The 21565-nt window shown below is 35.9% G+C and overlaps 1 pseudogene; it reads left to right on the forward strand.

Moving 5' to 3' along the window:
- Positions 1 to 805: 805 nt before the first annotated feature.
- On the forward strand, positions 806 to 2155 carry LOC118853683 (annotated as a pseudogene).
- The last annotated feature ends 19410 nt before the right edge of the window (positions 2156 to 21565 follow it).

The following is a 21565-nucleotide window of genomic DNA, read 5'->3' on the forward strand; positions in this document are numbered from 1 at the left end:
ACACCTAGAATCCAACTGAAACACCATGTCAATGGCACTAAAGTGCACACATGTCACTAATAATTGCATACATTCAGGGGCAGAGCCAAGATGGTGGCTGGAAAGCAAGTACTTGCTTAAGCTCTCCCTCAAATCCCTCCAAACACCTGTAAAAATGGCTCTGAACAAATTCTATAGCTGCAGAACCCACAAAATACCAGAGCAAAACAGGTCTCCAGCCTAGGAGGGCCTGTTTGGTCACTGGGAAGGGTCTATCACACAGTGTTGGGAGCAGAGCACAGCCCAGCATGGGCCGCACCAGGACAGACAAGCCTGGGAGTCAACTAGTGCATGGCTCTGAACAAATTTTAGTGCCATGGAACCCACAAAATAGCAGAGGGAAACAGATATCTAGCCCAGGAAAGCCTGGATGGTCACCAGGAAGGGTCTATCGTGTGGTGCTGAGAGCAAAGGGAAGCCCAGCATGGGTTGCACTGGGACAGACCAGACCCAGAATCAGCCAGCTGGAAGAGGCCTTGGGGCCATAAAACAGTGAGCTGTGGCAGTTACCAGACTTCTCAACCCACAAACACCAAAGAGCAGGTTGGGGGAAACTGCAGGATGGAGTTCAGAGCTGTCCGGCCACCAGCTCTGGGGGTAGAGGAAGTAGTGCAGATGTGGTGGTAGCGGCAGCAGGTAGTATAATAATAAATGGCATTCATATATTATCTTAACATGTAAAAAGTGGGGATTTCCTGTGTTGGCAGAGACCCATAACCTGTGTACAGTCAAGAGCACCCTTCCATCTTCACATGTCAGAGCCACCATGGGTGATTGTATCTCCATCCATGTCAGCCAGGCTGGAGGGCAGATGAGCAATGCCTACTGGGAATTATATTGCTTAGAGCATGGTATCCAACCCAATGGTACCATATCCAGTGATAGGACCTTAGGGGGTGGTAATGACTTCTTCAATACCTTCTTCAGTGAGACTGGAGCCAGCAAGCATGTCACCAGAGCAGTCTTTGTAGACTTGGAACCTGCAGTAATAGATGAGGCTCGGATTAGCATCTATAAACAGCTATTCCATCTTGAGCAGCTGATCTCTGGCAAGGAGGATGCTGCTAATAACTATGCCTGGGACCATTACACTGTTGGGAAGGAAATAATTGATCTTGTATTGAAGCACATCTGAAAACTGGCAGACCAATGCACAGAGTTACAGGGATTCCTGACATTTCACAGCTTTGGAGGCAGCACAGGCTCAGGTTTCACCTCTCTGCTGATGGAGAGGCTCTCTGTTGACTATGGCAAAAAGTCCAAGCTGGAGTTTGCTATCCACCCAGCCCCACAGGTATCCACAGCTGTAGTAGAGCCCTATAACTCCATCCTTACCACTCACACCATGCTGGAGCACTCAGACTGTACCTTCATGGTGGACAATGAAGCAATCTAGGACATCTGCCGCCGGAACCTGTCCATTGAGTGACCTATATACACCAATCTCAACCAGCTCATTGGCCAGATTGTTTCCTCCATCACTGCCTACCTGCACTTTGATAGCACTCTCAACGTAGACCTTACAGAGTTCCAGACCAAACTAGTGCCTTATCCATGAATCCACTTCCCCCTTGTCACCTACTTGTCCATTGTCTCTGCTGAAAAGGCGTATCACAAACAGCTCTCTGTAGTAGAGATGTCCAATGCTTGCTTTGACCCCTCCAACCAGACGGTAAACTGTTACCCACATCATGGCAAGTACATGGCCTGCTGCATGCTGTACCAAGGTGACGTGGTACCCAAGTATGTCAGTGCTGCCATTGTCACAGTCAAGATGAATAGAACCATTCAGTTTGTAGACTTGTGTGCCACTGGCTTCAAGGTTGATATCAATTATTAGCCCCCAACTGTGGTACATGGTGGAGACCTAGTGAAAGTACAGCAAGCAGTGTGCGTGTTGAGTAACACAACAGTCATTGCCAAAGCATGGGCCCATCTAGATCACAAGTTTGACATTATGTATGACAAGTGGGCAGTTGTGCACTGATGTGTGGGTAAAGGCATGAAGGAAGGAGAATTCTCAGAGGCTCAGGAAGATTTGGCTGCCCTAGAGAAGGATTATGAGGAAGTAGGCACAGACTGTACAGAGGGCAAAGATGAAAGTGAGGAATTCTAGAAGGCATCCAGCAAACAGGCTGATCTGCTCCATCCATCTTTGGTGTTTTTCTCCTTTACTACCACCCCAAAATAAAATCTTTTCTTATTTGAAATAAAAATAGATGTACAAAGTGCTTTACATAAATTATCTCATTTCATGTTCATAACACTGAGAATTAAGTGTTGTAGCTATTTTTATTTTCAGTACACAATTAAGTGTAATCAAGATCAAAGAGTTTAATTGATTTTCCCTTAGTCAAGTAACCATTAATATTATGTCTGGATTAGAATTTAGGTCTTTCCAGAGACACTGAGAATGAATGAGTTCTATATAAATATGTACATACATGCATACATACATGCATGCATATACATATACACATATATACACATATATACATATATGTATGTATAAATATGTAATTTTCCTTTTAAACTAATGACAAAATATTGAGGAACAGAAATATTAATTTGCTCTTTTTTTATCTCAACTTTCCTAATTTGAATAACTATGATATTATGATACAGTGAATGTATTGCGATGTAATACTATGTATCTGTGTGTGCATCCACACACGTATCTATGTACATTCACATATATACATACACATATATACATATTTGTTTGACATCATAAAAAGTTACTATAGTTTCAAAAGACAAATATGAAGAACTCAAAGAAGCTTAAGACAATTTATGTAAATTATATCATGCAAATGAAATAAAATAAAGACAGAAAAGCAATGCATATAATGACTACAAAAAGCTAAAAAGAAAGAAGAAAATCAACTGAGCTTAGCCCTGAAGAATAGCTGAGAAAATCTATCTCCTTTCCTTCTTTACATAAGTAGATGACTACATATGTGGTACATGGTATATACATAGATACATCCATACACACACATATTCTGTTGTGAGTTTATTTCTACTCTAACTTTTTTTAAATTTTTTGTTACACAGGATGTCTTTAGGGGAGGAGAATGTTGAAGGATAGGTTTGGAAAGGAAGGTGAGGTAATAACAAAGAAACCAATAATTCAAAATAACTGAATACAATTGTGATTATCTATTCATATTTGATTGTAAAGATAGTGTTTGAAAAAAAATTACAAACAGGGGTAGAAAATTAGATTGAATCACACTGTCATATTCCAGTAAACTACCCCAATAATTCACAACCTGTAACGTATCATTACATTATGGAAATAATGAATGGAACCCTTTAGTGTACTTTCTATCCATTTGGAATTAAGTAGGGAAGGGTAAGAAAGCCCCACACTCTTACATACCGATACTGTCCTAAGAATCTTCAAATCTAGTAGTATATTCTAGGTTTTCTTTTAACATGTTTCAATAGGATAACTGAATTTCAGTTTCTAGTGGCAGAGGCTTATTAATATGCATAATTAACTGTGCTTTCAAATATGTTATGCATATTAGCTCATGTGAAGATAATGCAATGGCATGCTTCAAGGCTGAATTACTCACTTGTGTAAAAATTCCTTCTTTTTCCCCCTAATCCATGTCATTATTTAATAATTATATATATGAATTACTTGGATTTGTCTCTTGTGAAATATCTAAAGATTATTATGTCCGAACTTCAATCTTGCAGAACTATGAACTAATATTTTAGTGACAGAACACATCATGCATATGCTTCCCTGTATTTTCCTGTATTTTATTAAAATGCCTATAGACAACAAGAGAATACCACTTACTGCCTTTTAGAAAGGAGATACATGAAATGAAGCAGATAAATAGGGTAGATCATTTTAATCACCTGTGCTGCCCACTGAAATCTGTTGCCTTTCTGACACATTTCTTCTAGCAGAATGAAAAAAAAAACTAGGAAATATTTCTCCACTAAATTCAGCATTGTCCACAAATTTCACATGAAATTTTCACCCATGCCTTACCTCATAAAGAAAATTTTTAAAGAGAACACGGAAGTGAAAAGTAAAAGGTTAAAAGTATGTAAGTTTTTAGGATGTAAGTTTTTAAAAATCAGATGAGTTAGGAAGTATCCCTGCCTCCTTCCCATCTAGACCTGTGACTTTACTAGAAGCCAACTCCCAGTGAGGAAATTTCTCCTGCTAAAGCAGGTCAATCATCATTCACTCTCAGTTTACTGATTTAGAAAATTCTCTGTGGACACTGAGAGGTGATGGCACTTGCCTACAGTCACATAGAGTACATATTAATGGGGAGGCATGAACCAGGTTTTTTTTTTTCCTGAACATGAAGCCAGAACTCTATCCATTATGTAAAACTCCCTCTATGAGTATGTGTGCTATTTCTCAGAGACCCACCATTTATCTTGGCCCAGAAGGAGCAGGAAATACCAGCTATTTCAGGTTATTTGGCATAGGATCTTTTTAGGACAGTTTATAGTAGTTTGGCAGATTTTGATTTTGTGTTCAGTCCTCCTGAGAACTAGTAAATATGAAGTTGGTAACATAGTGATAGCCACATAATCAGAAAAAAAACTGTGCTTAATTTTTTACTCAGATACTAATTAGTTGTGTGCCCTTAAGCAAATTGCTTATTGTCTCTTGGCCCTTGTTCCTTCAACTGTAGAAATGGGACTACTGAAAGTAACTTTCTCCAAGGGTTGGTGTGAGAATAAAATTAAATCATATTGGTAAACCACTTTCTAAACCCTAGAGCATTCTCTTCTCTCTTTTTGGATCATATGCATGCACATACATGCATGTATTAAGCCATTATATAAATGCAATATATGTATGTACATATATATCAAATATATGTAAATATGTATACACATGCATGCAAATATACCTGTATAATGACAATTTTGTAGAATCATATATTTAGGACTAAAAGGGAACTCAAAAGATATCTAGTACAACTTCTTCATTTTAATGATGGACAAATTGAGACCTAGAGAAATGAAATTACATTCTAAGGATATCTGGATTCTGTTCTCATCTCAACCTAGAAAGAGTTTTGAGATCTATGGACCAGAGACTCTGAACTCAAAGGAACTTTAGATGTCATTCATCCATTTCCTAAGCCTCTTTTATTTCCCTGAGAGGTAGCATCATCTAATAGACACAGAGCTGTACTCAGAGATAAGAAGCAACTCCATGTTCCACCACTAACATAGACTGGGTGTATGACCTCTGTATACTATGCAAATCTATAAGTTGTAGAGAAGGATATACAATTTATATTCAGAGGGGGAATTTTCTTTTCCTGGATTTCTCTCTACAAAACAAATGTCAGGTCCAATGCCTTTCCCTGTTCTCTCTCTCTATTTCTCTCTCTCTGTCTCTGTCTCTGTCTCTCTCTCTCTCTCTCTCTCTCTCTCTCTCTCTGTAATTAAGGAAGAAACTGAGGTCAAGGGAACTTGAGACTTACTCAAAGTTATATAGACAAATCCAAGAGCCAGAATTTGGATCCATTTACTAGGAGTCTGAATCTAGTATGCTTTCCACTGTACCATATGTCACTTACCTTTCCTGGGTCCAAATTTACTTCTCTGCATAAGGATGATAATGAAGCATCATAATCACTTGAAGTGATTTATACCTTACTTACTTGGGTATTGTGAATATTAAATGTTATAATTAGAATTAAAATATTACATAAATATGAAAAATTATTCAATCACTAGACCCACAGATATCCTCTTTGCTACAATAATATATCTTTTAAAATCTTTGATGACTTTTTCCTTTAGTTATGTTTTTGTACATCTTGTTACCTCTTAAATAATGTGGTTTCAATGGACTTAGCATGAAAATTTCTCTAAATAGCTTTTTTTTGTTCACCCCTTTCTCATTGGTTTCTGAAATAATTTTCCTCCATATTTGTTCAGAATGGATTTTTTATTGCAATCTACTGTTGCTCTTGACTGCACATTTCTCTGGTTAGCAAAGAAATCAAGTGTTTGCTGAAGGGACAACATTTAGGCTCTTCTGACAAGCTTAGAAATGTGTTGGTCTATATTGGTGACTTTTCTGAAGTTTCTCATTTTCCAAATTAAGCTTGTTTAAGTCAGATTAGCAGTGTTTTCATTGAAAACAACATCTTTTCATTTTTTTCCTATTTTGACATTAGTTGTAATCTTTCTTCTATTAATTGCCCAATCTAATTGCACAGAGAGAGCTGATGAGGAAAAGACACCCTTTGGTGAAATCACTCATAGTATAACATAATTGCTAACCAGCCTTTCCCTATGGCTCCTAACTTTCTTTTTTAAAAAATAATACATGCTATATGAGCTGCTGTAGAGTCTATATGTCTGGCTTATTTTGTCTTGGCCATGGGAAAGAAATTGAAATGCTTTCTCACCCAACTTCCCTATGCTTACCTTTGTATTGAAGCTATAGAGTAATGATCCATTTGGTGACAATTTTGTGAGGTTTAAAAAAGTCTTTATAGAACTTCTTTACCACTTCATCCTCTAATAAATGTCACTGCTAAATCTCAAAATAGCTTTTTCTTTCTGTACAAATGTTCTTCATGAATATTAAGATAAGAAAATATGAAAGTCTTAGACACATACAAGATGAAATTTACATATTTGATCAAAAGCAAAGTTTAAGGACATAAATACAAATAAATGAGTAAACTGCTTTCTCTATTCAGCATGACTCCTTATGAAATTTATATCATTAATACATCATTTATTCATATAATCCACAATCATTTGCTCAAACCTAATCAACCATGTTTCAGATGAAACATATTTGCAAAATTCAACTTATAATAAATTATTCCATTGTATTTCTCATTCATGAATCATCTGAATAGTGACAAAAAGGCAACCCACATAACATTAAAATACTAGAAAGTCAGGATATGTTTCATCATGCTCTTTTATGCTTAGCTACACTTTCTTAAAGACTATCATACATAACAAATGTTTCTGAAACAAAATCAGTAATATATAAGATTTTCAAGGAACCCTAGTTGAACCATGGGATATTTTAATTTCTTAATTTTTTCTTTACTTTTTTTTTCTTTTTTGGCAGGGCAATTGGGGTTAAGTGACTTGCCCAAGGTCACACAGCTAGTAATTGTGTCAAGTGTCTGAGGCCATATTTGAACTCAGGTCTTCCTGACTCCAGGGCCACCTAGCTGCCCCTCAGTTTTTTCTATTAGCTTTAATAATAAGAACAACTTAACTATACTACTGAATTTTCTAGCTAACTGAAGTTAATATATGAATTTATTGATAATAAGCAAGGATGGATTTATTAGAAATAGGAGAAACAATAAAATTTAAAGAATGGGAACACTAGGTCCAGCATTAAAAAATAAAGGATCTAACTCTTTGAGGTAGACCAGAAATCCATATTAATCAGCAGAAAAAGAACATGTCAATTCAGGCTGCATAAAGGTGCTTTTCGTTTTCATTATAACCAGAGAAAAGTGTAAATGACTAGAGAGGAAAATAAGAGAAGTGCCTAAAAATAAAGAATTCCATTTCATTCCTTGTAATTAGGCTGAAAAGCAAGTAACAGACAAGGAAGATGTGAGTGAAGAAGAAGAAGAAAGATAAAAATCAATAGAATTGAAGGTAAATAAATAACCTATTGGTAACCAGAGGATACAAAATCTACTTGAAATGCATTCTATTTTAATCAGCTGAAAATATGAACAAACATAAAAAATGAGATCTTTCATCTAGTTATCTCTTCTAAGAATCAGAAATAACTAGCCTATTTCACCTGACCACAGCCAGTAGCTTGAAAGGAGATCATACTATTCTATTTCAGAATAACCTTGGTAAATGTTCCTCTGGATATTTATGATGTCCTCATTAATGAAGTCAGCACTTTATGGGCTTATTCAAATTTTGAGAGTACTACTTATACTTACAATGATTATCAATAAACTAAAAAAAGTTCATGATTGATCCTTTCATTATGTAAACTATTGACAATCATATTATTTAGAAAAAAATAACTCTTCCAAAATGCATTTTATGTCTCTTCAAAAATTACATACTCTCCATCATATTTCTAGCCACTTTGCTAAATTAACATGGGCATTTATGAAACTGTAAAATTTAATATAATGAATAAAAAGAAACGCATTAAGTATTGTTATAAACAATACACTGTGTTATGCAATATGGGTAGAAACAGAAAAGGATGACAGTTTTTTTTTTTCTCTCAAGGAGCTCATATTTTTAAGAGGGGAGATGATGCATGGAGGATGGTTCACTTCCAAGCTAGATGGGAAGATCTTATGGTACATAGAGTAGAGCAGTAAAGCAGATAGTATTCTATTTTCTTTAACATAATTCCATTGAAAAAATATTCTATATTTTTCTTCAACCACTTGAAAGTGTAAACGACTTGATGGTTATAACTATTTACTGGGTCTTTAGCAGATGTGATTATACTCCCTATAGAAACAATTGCTTAGTTTGGTCTAAACCAGGGCTGTTTCCTGGATTGTTGGGTACAGGGGGCCAAGATGGAAGCATGACCAGTGGTCTGGCCACTTGTGATACATGTGGGCTTAGATTACAATTCTGGATATTTGGTAAGCAGTTGGTACTGATGGTGATGAGGAAGGTGGAACATTCCCCATAATGATTGTTCAAAAAATTGGTGACTGAGAGTCTTGGACTAGAAGCAAGGCTAGCAGGTTTGGGGACACTATAGTTGACCAGGCTTTTGGGTACAGAATGCTAACTTATCTCCACTGGGTTTTAAGAGGAGTTAATATTTGAGATAATGGTGGTAGTCACTTGCCTGACATAAAACATTTCTTATTTTACCCTCAGAGTGCATTGATATTTGTCTACTCCAAACTCAGCATTTATTAAATATCTACTTTGTGCAAAGCAATAGAATAGTTGCTATAGACATGGAAACAACATAGAAACAAGTCCTATCCTCAAGAAGGGCAGAGCATGTAACTAGGTAAGTGGGTCTTATCGTATATACATATGCATATCTGTATATGTAGGTTAACCAAAACAATAGTTTCAGCATTCAGCAGTGTATAAAATAATACTACCTATACCACTAGTCTTCCTGTATATTACCACCAAATCTCAGCAAAGAGAAATAGAGAAAAAAATTTCATTCGAGATAATTATAGAATGTAAATTGTATTTGGAAATCCACCATTGGACATGCACACATAACTTTACATTAATGCCACTATGGAAGAATTTGCTGTTTTTTAAAGTGAGACTATCAAGAATTATTTCACGGGTTCTGTCCCAAACCAATGAAAATATCAAAGAATTAACTTATAACCCTAAAAATTCCTTTATTAATCTGAAATAGCAAAAAAACTTAATCTCAAGTTAAAACAAATTAAAAATCCCCAATTAAGCACTAAATTAAAAACCCTAAAAATTAAAGGTAAGATTAATAAAATTGAGAATAAAAAGAAAATCATTGAATTAACAAATAAACCTAGGAGTTGGTTTTATGAAAAAAAGAAATAAAGTAAACATTCGGTTAATTTGATTTTTAAAAGAGAGAAAACCAAATCAATAAGATTAAAAGTGAAAAAGATTAAACATATCACCAATTAAGATGAAAATAAAGTAATTATAAGGAGTTATTTTGCCAAATTATATGCCAATAAATTTAGCAATTTAAGATAAAAGTAAGAATATTTGCAAATATAAATTGCCTCAATTAGCATAAGATGAAATAGAATGTCTAAGTAGACATATTTTAGAAAAAAGAAGTTGAACAAGCCATAAATGAGATATCAAAGAGAAAACCACCAGGACCAGATAGATTTACAAATGAATTCTTTGAGACATTTAAAGATCAACTAATTTCAATATTAAATAAATTATCTGGAAGTAGAAGTGAATAAAAGATTTTGCCAAATGTCTTTTATGAAACAAATAGGATACCTAAGCCAGGAAGAGTAAAAACAGAAAATAAAGTTATAGACCAATTTAATTAATGAATATAGATTCAAAAATCCTAGATTAAAAAAAAACTAGCTAGAAGATTGCAACATTATATAACAAAGAGTCTACATTATGCTCAAATGGGATTTGTACAAGAGATGCAAGGATGGTTTCACATAAAAACCTATTAACATAATTTATTACATCAATAATAAAAGTTTTAAAAATCATGCGATTATATCAATAGATACAGTAAAATTTTGATGAAATTCAGTACTAATTTCTATTAATAAACCTTGAAAGTATTGGTATAAATATTTTTTTCTAAAATTTATAAAAAACATTTCTCTAAAACCACCAGCAAGCATTATTTGTAATGGGGATAAACTAGAGGCCTTCTTATTAAGAAAAGATATCAAATAAGGATGCCCCTTGTATTATATTGAAAATTCTTGCAATAGCAATAAGAGGACAAAAATAAATTGAAGGAATAAGAATAGGAATGAAGTGACAAAACTATCTCTTTTTGCAGATGATATTATGATATTCTTGGAGAAGCTCAAAAACTCAACAAAAAGTTTCTTGAAACAATTAATAATTTGAGTAAATTAGCAGGATATCAAACATATCCACATAAACACATCACAAACAAAACTCTACAAGAATATATAATTTAAAAAATACACCATTTAATATAACTCTAGAAAGTATAAAGTATCTGGGATTACACTTGACAAAACAAACCCAGGAATAAAAAAAAAATTAAAAAAGCTATAAAGAAAAAAAAACATTTTTTATGCAAATAAAATCAAATTAAAATATTTGGATAGATATTGTTTGTTCATGGCTGGGAAGGGCCAATATAATGAAAAATGACAATTTTAGTCAAATTATATATTCAATGTCATCTCAATTAAATTATCAAAATTATTTTACTGAGAAAAAAAAACAAGAAAACGGATTTGCAAAATCCAAAAGTCAAAAATATCAAAGGAAATAATAAAAAAAAACTATAAAGGGAGGAGCTTTTGCAGTACCAGATATTAAACTCTATTATAAGTCAGTAATTATAAAAATTATCTGGTACTGGCTAAGAAATAAACAGATAGATCAATGGAATATAGTAAACATACAATTTACAGAATCAAATAAACATAATAACATTGTAACTGACAATTGTAAAGACTTAAGGTTTTGGGAAAATAATTGATTACTTGGTAAAAATTGTTGGGAAAACTGGAAAGCAGTATGACAGGTACTAGGCATGGGTCCATATCTCACACCAGATTGAAAAGGCACATGGTGAAAGTAATCTAAGACTGGAGTTTGGAAAGGAATTTACAATTGAACAATGGGTAATGCATTAAATGGGGAGACACAGTTTAAATTTGAGCTGATTTAACTACAGTTTCAAGATATTGAGATATGGACAGTGAAATCAGGAAAGTGGGGAATAGCCTGGTAAAACACGGACAGGAGTGGGGGGGGGGAGCAGAGCCAAGATGACGGCTGGAAAGCAGGGACTAGCGTGAGCTCCCTGCCAAGTCCCTCCAAAAACCTATAAAAATGGCTCTGAACCAATTGTAGAACTGCAGAACCCACAAAACAGCAGAGGGAAGCAGGGCTCCAGCCCAGGACAGCCTGGATGGTCTCTGGGTGAGGTCTATCCCACACGGAACTGGTAACGGAGTGGAGCAGAGCCCAGCCTGAGCAGCGTGGAACATCCAGACCAGAAGCCGGGCGGAGGGGGCCCTAGCGCCCTGGATCAGTGAGCTGCGGCAGTTACCAGACCCCTCGACCCACAAACACCAAAGACTGCGGAGAAGGTTAGTGGGAAAAGCTGCGGGAGTAGAAGGAGTTCGCGGTTCGGGCTTCCAGCCCCAGGGGCAGCGGAGGTGGGGCAGCTACAGCTGTTGTTGCTTCCGGCTCCAGGCCCACCTGGTGGGAGGAATTAAGTGGTGGATCAGAGCAGGTGTGCACAGCCTGCCGAAGATCTAAGCCCAGTTCGGGTTGGGGGTTGGGGAAGGACCAGTGCTGGTGTGGCAGAGCTGGCACCTCCCCCCCAAACGTGGAACATAGAACTCTGTAGTCTACAAGCAGTCATACCCCACTGAAAAACTCAAAGGTCAAGTTAGTTGGCTGGGAATATGGCCAGGCAGCGAAAACGCACCCAGATTCAGTCTCAGACTTTGGATTCTTTCTTTGGTGACAAAGAAGACCAAAACATACAGCCTAAAGAAGTCAATAAAGTGCAAGAGCCTACACCAAAAGCCTCCAAGAAAAACATGAACTGGTCCCAGGCCATGGAAGAGCTCAAAAAGGATTTGGAAAAGCAAGTTAGAGAAGTAGAGGAAAAATTGGGAAGAGAAATGAGAAGGATGCGAGAAAACCATGAAAAACAAGTCAATGACTTGCTAAAGGAGACCCAAAAAAATACTGAAAAATACACTGAAGAAAACAACACCTTAAAAAACAGACTAACTCAAATGGCAAAAGAGCTCCAAAAAGCCAATGAGGAGAAGAATGCCTTGAAAGGCAGAATTAGCCAAATGGAAAAGGAGGTCCAAAAGACCACTGAAGAAAATACTACTTTAAAAATGAGATTGGAGCAAGTGGAAGTTAGTGACTTTATGAGAAATCAGGATATTATAAAACAGAACCAAAGGAATGAAAAAATGGAAGACAATGTGAAATATCTCCTTGGAAAAACCACTGACCTGGAAAATAGATCCAGGAGAGATAATTTAAAAATTATTGGAGTACCTGAAAGCCATGATCAAAAAAAGAGCCTAGATACCATCTTTCAAGAAATTATCAAGGAGAATTGCCCTGATATTCTAGAGCCACGGGGCAAAATAGAAATTGAAAGAATCCATCGATCGCCTCCTCAAATAGATCCCCAAAAGAAATCTCCTAGGAATATTGTCGCCAAATTCCTGAGCTCCCAGATCAAGGAGAAAATACTGCAAGCAGCCAGAAAGAAACAATTTGAGTACTGTGGAAACCCAATCAGAATAACCCAAGATCTGGCAGCTTCTACATTAAGAGATCGAAGGGCTTGGAATGCAATATTCCGGAGGTCAATGGAGCTAGGATTAAAACCTAGAATCACCTACCCAGCAAAACTGAGTATCATGTTCCAAGGCAAAATATAGACTTTCAATAAAATGGAGGACTTTCAAGCTTTCTCAGTGAAAAGACCAGAACTGAATAGAAAATTTGACTTTCAAACACAAGAATCAAGAGAAGCATGAAAAGGTAATCAAGAAACGGAAATTGCAAGGGACTTACTAAAGTTGAACTGTTTTGTTTACATTCCTACATAGAAAGATGATGTGTATGATTCATGAGACCTCAGTATTAGGGTAGTTGAAGGGAATATGCATATATATGTATATATATATGTTTATGTATATGTATATAAGTGAATGTGTATGTATGTATATATCTATGTGTATATGTATGTATGTATGTATGTATACATATGTGTGTGTGTGTATATATATATATATGTAAAAGAGAGAGAGTAGACACAGGGTGAGTTGAAGATGAAGGGACGATATCTAAAAGAAATAAAATCAAATTAGGGGATGAGAGAGCAACATACTGAGAGAGGGAGATAGGGAAAGATAGAATGGAGTGGATTGTCTCACATAAAGGTGGCAAGAGGAAGCAGCTCTGTGGGAGGAGGGGAGAGGGCAGGTGAGGGGGGAATGAGTGAACCTTGCTCTCATCAGATTTGGCTTGAAGAGGGAATACCATACATACTCAGTTGGGTATCTTACCCCACAGGAAAGAAGACGGAGGAAGATAAAAAAAAATAAAAGGGGGGGGATGATGGAGGGGAGGGCAGATGGGGGTGGAGGTAATCAAAACAAATACTTTGGAAAGGGGACAGGGTCAAGGGAGAAAATTCAATAAAGCGGGATGGGTTGGGAAGGAGCAAAATGTAGTTAGCCTTTCACAACATGAATATTGTGGAAGGGTTATACATAATGATACACGTGTGGCCTAGGTTGAATTGCTCGACTTCTTAAGGAGGGTGGGTGGGAAGGGAAGAGGGGAGAGAATTTGGAACTCAAAGTTTTAAAAACAGATGTTCAAAAAAAAATTTTTGCATGCAACTAAAACATAAGATACACAGGCAATGGGGCGTAGAAATTTATCTTGCCCTACAAGAAAGGAAGGGAAAAGGGGATGAGAGGGGAGGGGGGTGATAGAGGGGAGGGCTGACTGGGGAACAGGGCAACCAGAATATATGCCACCTTGGAGTGGGGGGGAGGGTAGAAATGGGGAGAAAATTTGTAATCCAAACTGTTGTAAAAATCAATGTTGAAAACCAAATATGTTAAATAAATAAATTTAAATTAAAAAAAAAAGAGCTCCAAAAAGCCAATGAGGAGAAGAATTCCTTGAAAGGCAGAATTAGCCAAATGGAAAAGGAGGTCCAAAAGACCACAGAAGAAAATACTACTTTAAAAATGAGATTGGAGCAAGTGGAAGCTAGTGACTTTATGAGAAATCAAGATATTCTAAAACAGAACCAAAGGAATGAAAAAATGGAAGACAATGTGAAATATCTCCTTGGAAAAACCACTGACCTGGAAAATAGATCCAGGAGAGATAATTTAAAAATTATTGGAGTACCTGAAAGCCATGATCAAAAAAAGAGCCTAGATACCATCTTTCAAGAAATTATCAAGGAGAACTGCCCTGATATTCTGGAGCCACAGGGCAAAATAGAAATTGAAAGAATCCACCGATCACCTCCTCAAATAGATCCCCAAAAGAAATCTCCTAGGAATATTGTCGCCAAATTCCAGAGCTCCCAGATCAAGGAGAAAATACTGCAAGCAGCCAGAAAGAAACAATTTGAGTATTGTAGAAACCCAATCAGAATAACTGAAGATCTGGCAGTTTCTACATTAAGAGATCAAAGGGCTTGGAATACGATATTCCGGAGGTCAATGGAGCTAGGATTAAAACCTAGAATCATCTACCCAGCAAAACTGAGTATAATGTTCCAAGGCAATTTATGGACTTCCAATAAAATAGAGTTCTTTCAAGCTTTCTCAGTGAAAAGACCAGAACTGAATAGAAAATTTGACTTTCAAACACAAGAATCAAGAGAAGTATGAAAAGGTAATCAAGAAACAGAAATTGCAAGGGACTTAGTAAAGTTGAACTGTTTTTTTTACATTCCTACATGGAAAGATGACATGTATGATTCATGAGACCTCAGTATTAGGGTAGCTGAAGGGAATATGTATATATATATATATGTGTGTGTGTGTGTGTGTGTGTGTGTGTGTGTGTGTGTGTGTGAATGTGTATGTATGTATGTGTGTATATATATATATATACACATATATATATGTGAATGTGTATGTGTATATATATATATATATATATATATATATATATAAAAGAGAGAGAGCAGACACAGGGTGAGTTGAAGATGAAGGAAAGATATCTAAAAGAAACAAAATCAAATTAAGGGATGAGAGAGGAACGTACTGAGAGAGGGAGATAGGGAGAGATAGAATGGGTTGGATTATCTTGCATAAAGGTGGCAAGATGAAGCCGTTCTGTGGGAGGAGGGGAGAGGGCAGGTGAGGGGGGAATGAGTGAACCTTGCTCTCATCAGATTTGGCCTGAGGAGGGAACACCATACATACCCAATTGGGTATCTTACCCCACAGGAAAGAAGAGGGAGGAAGATAAAAAAAGGGGGGGGTGATGGAGGGGAGGGCAGATGGGGGTGGAGGTAATCAAAAACAGACACTTTCAAAGGGGAACAGGGTCAAGGGAGAAAATTCAATAAAGCGGGATGGGTTGGGAAGGAGCAAAATATAGTTAGTCTTTCACAACATGAGTATTGTGGAAGTGTTATACATAATGATACATGTGTGGCCTATGTTGAATTGCTTGACTTTTTAGGGAGGGTGTTTGAGAAGGGAACAGGGGAGAGAATTTGGAACTCAAAGTTTTAAAAACAGATGTTCAAAAACAACAAAAAATAGTTTTTGCATGCAACTAGAAAATAAGATACACAGGCAATGGGGCATAGAAATTTATCTTGCCCTACAAGAAAGGAAGGGAAAAGGGGATGGGAGGGGAGTGGGTTGATAGAGGGGAGGGCTGACTGGAGAACAGGGCAACCAGAATACATGCCATCTTGGAGTGGGGGGGAGGGTAGAAATGAGGAGAAAATTTGTAATTCAAACTCTTGGGAAAATCAATGCTGAAAACTAAATATTTTAAATAAATAAATTTAAATTAAGAATAAAAAAAAACTTCAAAAAAATTTAAAATATATGGATAGGAGTGATGAGAGTTGTGGGCAGAAAAAAGCATATGAATGTAGAGGCAAACTCATTCCTTGAGCAACTCATTTGTGATAGCTTTAATTATGAGGAATGTTTTTTATTTGAAGCCTAAGTCTATTTCTCCATAATTTCTTCAAACAATTCTTTGTTTTGACTCATTGGGGCCCAAGAAAATAACTTTTATCATTCTTCTGTATGGCAGCTATCTAAATACAGGGAAATAACCATCCCTCAAGTCCTAATTTCATGTCTTTTCATTGGTAGGCAAAATACCTCAAATTTCCTCAAATAATCCTTGTGGGGAGTGCTTTCTAATGCTCTCATTATCATGGTCATCATGTTTCAATTTACTACAACTTGTCAATGGCTTTCTAAATTTGTGGCTCTCAATACTGAACATACTACGTATTTAATGATGTCCTTCCCCATCCTCTAAAGAATTTCTTTGTGTCCTTAAGTAGTGTGTTTTTTTTGAAGTGGCTAACAATTTTAAAAATAATATGTATTTGATACTTATTTTAGTTTTTACTAATTCTAGATGTATTTTTCATATAAATTGTTGTAGCCACATTTACCTCAATCTTTGCTTATGCAATTTTTTTTCAAGCCATGTAGGACATTATACATCTTTGTCACATTAATCAAATTTAATTCAAATCATTGTTTTAACATGATTAGTCCAATATTTATACCAGTTGTCAATGTTTGCTGCTTGTTTTTCTTTTCATTCAAAATTTAGTATTTTTCCAATTACAAGTAAAAACAATTTTACACATTCCTTTTTTGAAAAAAAAACGAGTTCACAACTCTCTCCCTCCTTTCCTCACATTCCCACTCATTAAGCAATTTGATATAGTTTATACATGTGCAATCAGGCAAAATATATTTCCATATTGCTCATTTGTATAAGAAAACACACCCCAAAAAGCCAAAAAAGGAGGTTTTTTTTTAAAGTAAGTTTCAATCTGAATTCAGACTCCATCCATTCTTTTTCTGGAGGAGTAAAGCATTTTTCAACATCAGTCCTTGAGAATCATATTACATCATTGTATTACTGAGAATAGCCAAATCATTCATAGCTCTTCATGTACAATATTCTCCTGTTTGGCTCATTTCACTTTGTATCAATTCATATAATTCTTTTTAGGTTTTTTTATTGTATTTTATTTTTTCCCATGTTATATGTCCAGCAAATTTTTAGCATTCAGTTTTACAAGGATTTGTTTCAATTTTTTCTCCCTCTCTCCTTACCCTTCCCTTTTATGAAAATTAGCAGGCAGTTTGATATAATTTATACACATGTGCTGTCATATAATACACATGCATATATGTAGTGTATATATATATATATATACATATATATATATATATATATATATATATATATTTCCATATGAGTCACAATTGTGAAAGAGGAAATAAATCAAAAGGAAAAAAATGAGAAAGAATTAAGTGAAAAAATATGCATTGATCGCACTTAGAGTCCATCAGTTCTTTATCAGGATATGGAAAGCATTTTCATTTGTGAGTATTTTGTATTTGTCTTGGATCATTGTGCAGGTGAGAGGAGCTGAATCATTCAGAGTCAATCATCATACAATGTTGCTAATACTGTGTACAAAGTTTTCCTGGTTCTGCTCATTTCACTTTGAGTCAGTTTGTAGAAGTCTTTCCAGGGTTTTCTGAAATTTGCCTTTTCATCATTTCCTATTGCACAATGACATTCCATTACGTTCATGTACCACAGCTTGTTCAGCTATTCCTCAACTTATGGTTATCCCCTCAGTTTCCAATATTTTGAAACCATGGAAATGGTTGCTACAATTTTTTTGCATAGGTAGGTCCTTTCCTCTTATTAATGATTTTTGGGGGATACAACCCCAGGAGTGGTGTTGCTGGATCAAAGTATATGCATGGTTCGGTTGCCTTTAGGTCGTAGTTCCAAACTGGTCTCCAGAATGGTTAGATCAGTTCACGGCTCCAAAAACATTGTATTTTGAATATAATGTTCTATCACATAGGGCTACAAAGTCATGTGCGTTCCTCATTGTGACTCCCTGATATTTGAATTGTTTCTTTCTGGCCACTTGTAATATTTTTCTCTTTGATCTAATTGTTCTAAAATTTGTCCACAATGTTACTTGGAATTTTTATTTTGGTATCACTTTCTTGAGGTGATTGGTGGATTCTTTCAATGCCTATTTTGCCCCCTGGTTCCAGGATATCAGGGTAGTTTTACTTGATAATTTTATGAAAGATGCTATCCAAGTCCTCCTTTTGATTATAGCTTTTTGGTGGTCCAATGATTGTGATACTATCTCTCCTGGATCGATTTTCCAAATGAGTTGTTTTTCCCATGATGTATTTTACATTTTCTTTCATTTTTTCATCTTTAAAAAAACTATTTGATTGATTTTTGTTGTCTCATAGAGTCATTAGCTTCCACTTGCCCAAATCTAATAATATGTTGTTTTTCTCAATTAGCTTTTATACTTTCTTTTCCATTTGGCCAATTATACTCTTTAAGGAAGTGTTTTCTTGAGTGGATTTTTGTATCTCATTTTCCATTTGGCCCATTATATTTTTAAGCAGTTTTCCAAGCTATTGACTCTTTTTTTCTTAATGCCCTTCCATAACTCTCATTTCTTTTCTCAATTTTTCCTATGTCTCTTATATGATTTTAATTTATTTTTTGAGCTCTTCCATGAGTTCTTTCTAGGCCTGAGACCACTTCGCATTTTTCTTTGGGATTTTGCCATAGGTATTTTGACACTGTTGTCTTCTTCTGAGTTTGGGTCTTGGCCTTCCCTGTCACAGTAACAACTTTCTATGGTCAGGCTCTTGTTGTTGTTGTTTTGCTCATTTTTTTAGTGTGATGGGGTGTTTCCTTTCTTTTAAATTTGATCTCTGTTCAATGGGTGGAAGGGGTTGTGTGTCAGGCTTCTTGTTCCACTGTCGGCAATCCTTGAATGTTTACCTGTTGCTGCACTGATGCTGTCCTGAGGCTCACGGGGTACCTTCATGTCTGGTGCTCTGTTGAGGGGTGGGGCTGGTGCTGCAGGGGGCCATAGTGGTCTGATATCTTACCTGGCACTGAGCTAGGGTCCTAGTGGTAGTGTCTGGTGTTTCCTGAGGCCAGGTAGGTTTTTTCTTCATTTTTTCTGGTTTACAATGAAGCATGTGGGGTCTGGCTGCTGTAGGGTGCCTGTTTGCCCTGGGATGTGCTAAAGCGCATGGTGGTCTGTTTTACTTTCTCTACATGCTGGAGGATTCCTGGGTACCTCGGGTTATGCTGAAGCATATGGTAGTTTTCAGAGCTTGAGTCTGCCACTTCTTCTGGCTATGCTAAGGCACATGAGGTGTCCTGGTGTTGGCATTTTCATTGTCTACCACACTAGGGCTCAGGATATCCCACTGGGTTGCTGAAGTGGGCCTTGCTGCTGGTTTGCTGGAATGGTTCTTATACTGTAATGCACTCCCCTTTTAGCTGAGTGAGACAAAACCTTCTTGCCAATTCTCCAAGTCTCCTGGGCTCAAAACCTCACCACCTGATCTTTCTTCTGGCTCTGCTGTTCCAGGATTTGTTCCAGGGCACTATTTTATGGTTGTTGGAGGTAAATATGATAGAGCTCCAGCAATTTTATGGCTTACTCCAGTATCTTGGCTCCCAGAAGTCTTTCCAGGTTTTTTTTTTGAAAGCACGCTCCTTATCATTTCTTATAGTGCAATAGTATTGCATCAAAATCATATGCTACAACTTGTTCAACCACTTTCCATGTAATGGGCAATCCCACAATTTCCAATTTTTTGAATATCCAAAAAGAGTTATATTTTCTATGTATATATATTTCCCTTTTTCTTCTTTTATTTTAAAAATATTGATTTCTTTGTGATAAAGACCAAATAGTGTTATTACTGGGTGAAAGGATATGCACAGTATAACTTTTGAAGAATAGTTTCAAATTGTGTCCCAGATTTATTGGATCAGTTTCCAGCTCCATTAATATTGCATTAGTGTCTCAATTTTCCCGTATCTCATCCAACATGTGTCATTTTTTCTGCCCTTTAGCCAATCTGAGAAGTGTGAAATAGTACCTTAGAGTTGTTTTAATTCACATTCATCGAATAAATAGTGATTTAGGATACTTTTTAATGTGACTATAGATAGCTTTAACTTCTTCTTCTAAAAATTGCCTATTCATTGCCTTTGATCATTTTTCAATTGGGAAATGACTTGTATTCTTATAAATTTGACCCAGTTCTCTATATATTTGAGAAATTAGGCTTTTATCAAAGAAAGTTTCTGTAAACACCTCACCTCCTGAAGTTGTCTGCTTTACCTCTAATCTTGGCTACATTGGTATTGTTTGTGTAAAACTTTTTTTTTCATTTAATGTCATTGAAATTATCCATCTTACATCTTGTAATATTCTCTATCTCTTCTTTGGTCATAAATTTTCCCTTACCCATAGATCTAACAGGTAAACTATTCTAAGTTCCCCTAATTAGTTTATGAATTGTTTCTCAATGACAGTTATCCCTAACTTTTGATTATTTGATAATTATGCCAATGGGTCACTACATCTAAGTTGTTAAAGAAATGTCAAAGAATGAAGGGTCAAGGACTCTGCTAGCCATCACTTTAATGATTGATTAGACATTACTGGATAAGCCAGAAATCCAAAAGCATATTATATTATATGGAGAAACATGCTCCTAAGTTTCTAAAAATTTACTTTTGGATCATGCCCCATTAGTAAGTTAAAAGTTATCTCTGTATGGATTTCTAAGTTTTAACTTGTCAAAACTATAGTCTCTAAGTGTTAAAAATTCTATTATTTCTCTACTCCATACAGCTATCAAGAGTGAAGTTTTTTACTTGTTATATTCACAAGCTCTGCTTATATTTCTACAGAGAGTTTTTGCCATGTAAAACTGGCTTGCTATGTCTCTCTCCCTCATTAACTTTCTATCTCATTTCAAATACCCATTAACATCTCTTTTGTCCTCTGATTTTACCTCTTAATTTCTTTCACCTTTTGCTGTTATCTGTTTAAACTATGTAAGTGCATAATATAAGTCAGCAAAGTACTTTGGAATTCAGTTGGCATGAAACACTTGAAATAATAAAAAAAAGCTCTTCTTTTGTAGTGGTTGGTAATAATAAGGCAGAAATTGTGTGTGCATTTCCGGGAATAGAATGGTACTCTAATTAAGATCAATATTCTCTCTGC

The sequence above is a fragment of the Trichosurus vulpecula genome, chromosome 6 (assembly GCF_011100635.1).
Source record: "Trichosurus vulpecula isolate mTriVul1 chromosome 6, mTriVul1.pri, whole genome shotgun sequence".
NCBI lineage: Eukaryota > Metazoa > Chordata > Mammalia > Diprotodontia > Phalangeridae > Trichosurus > Trichosurus vulpecula.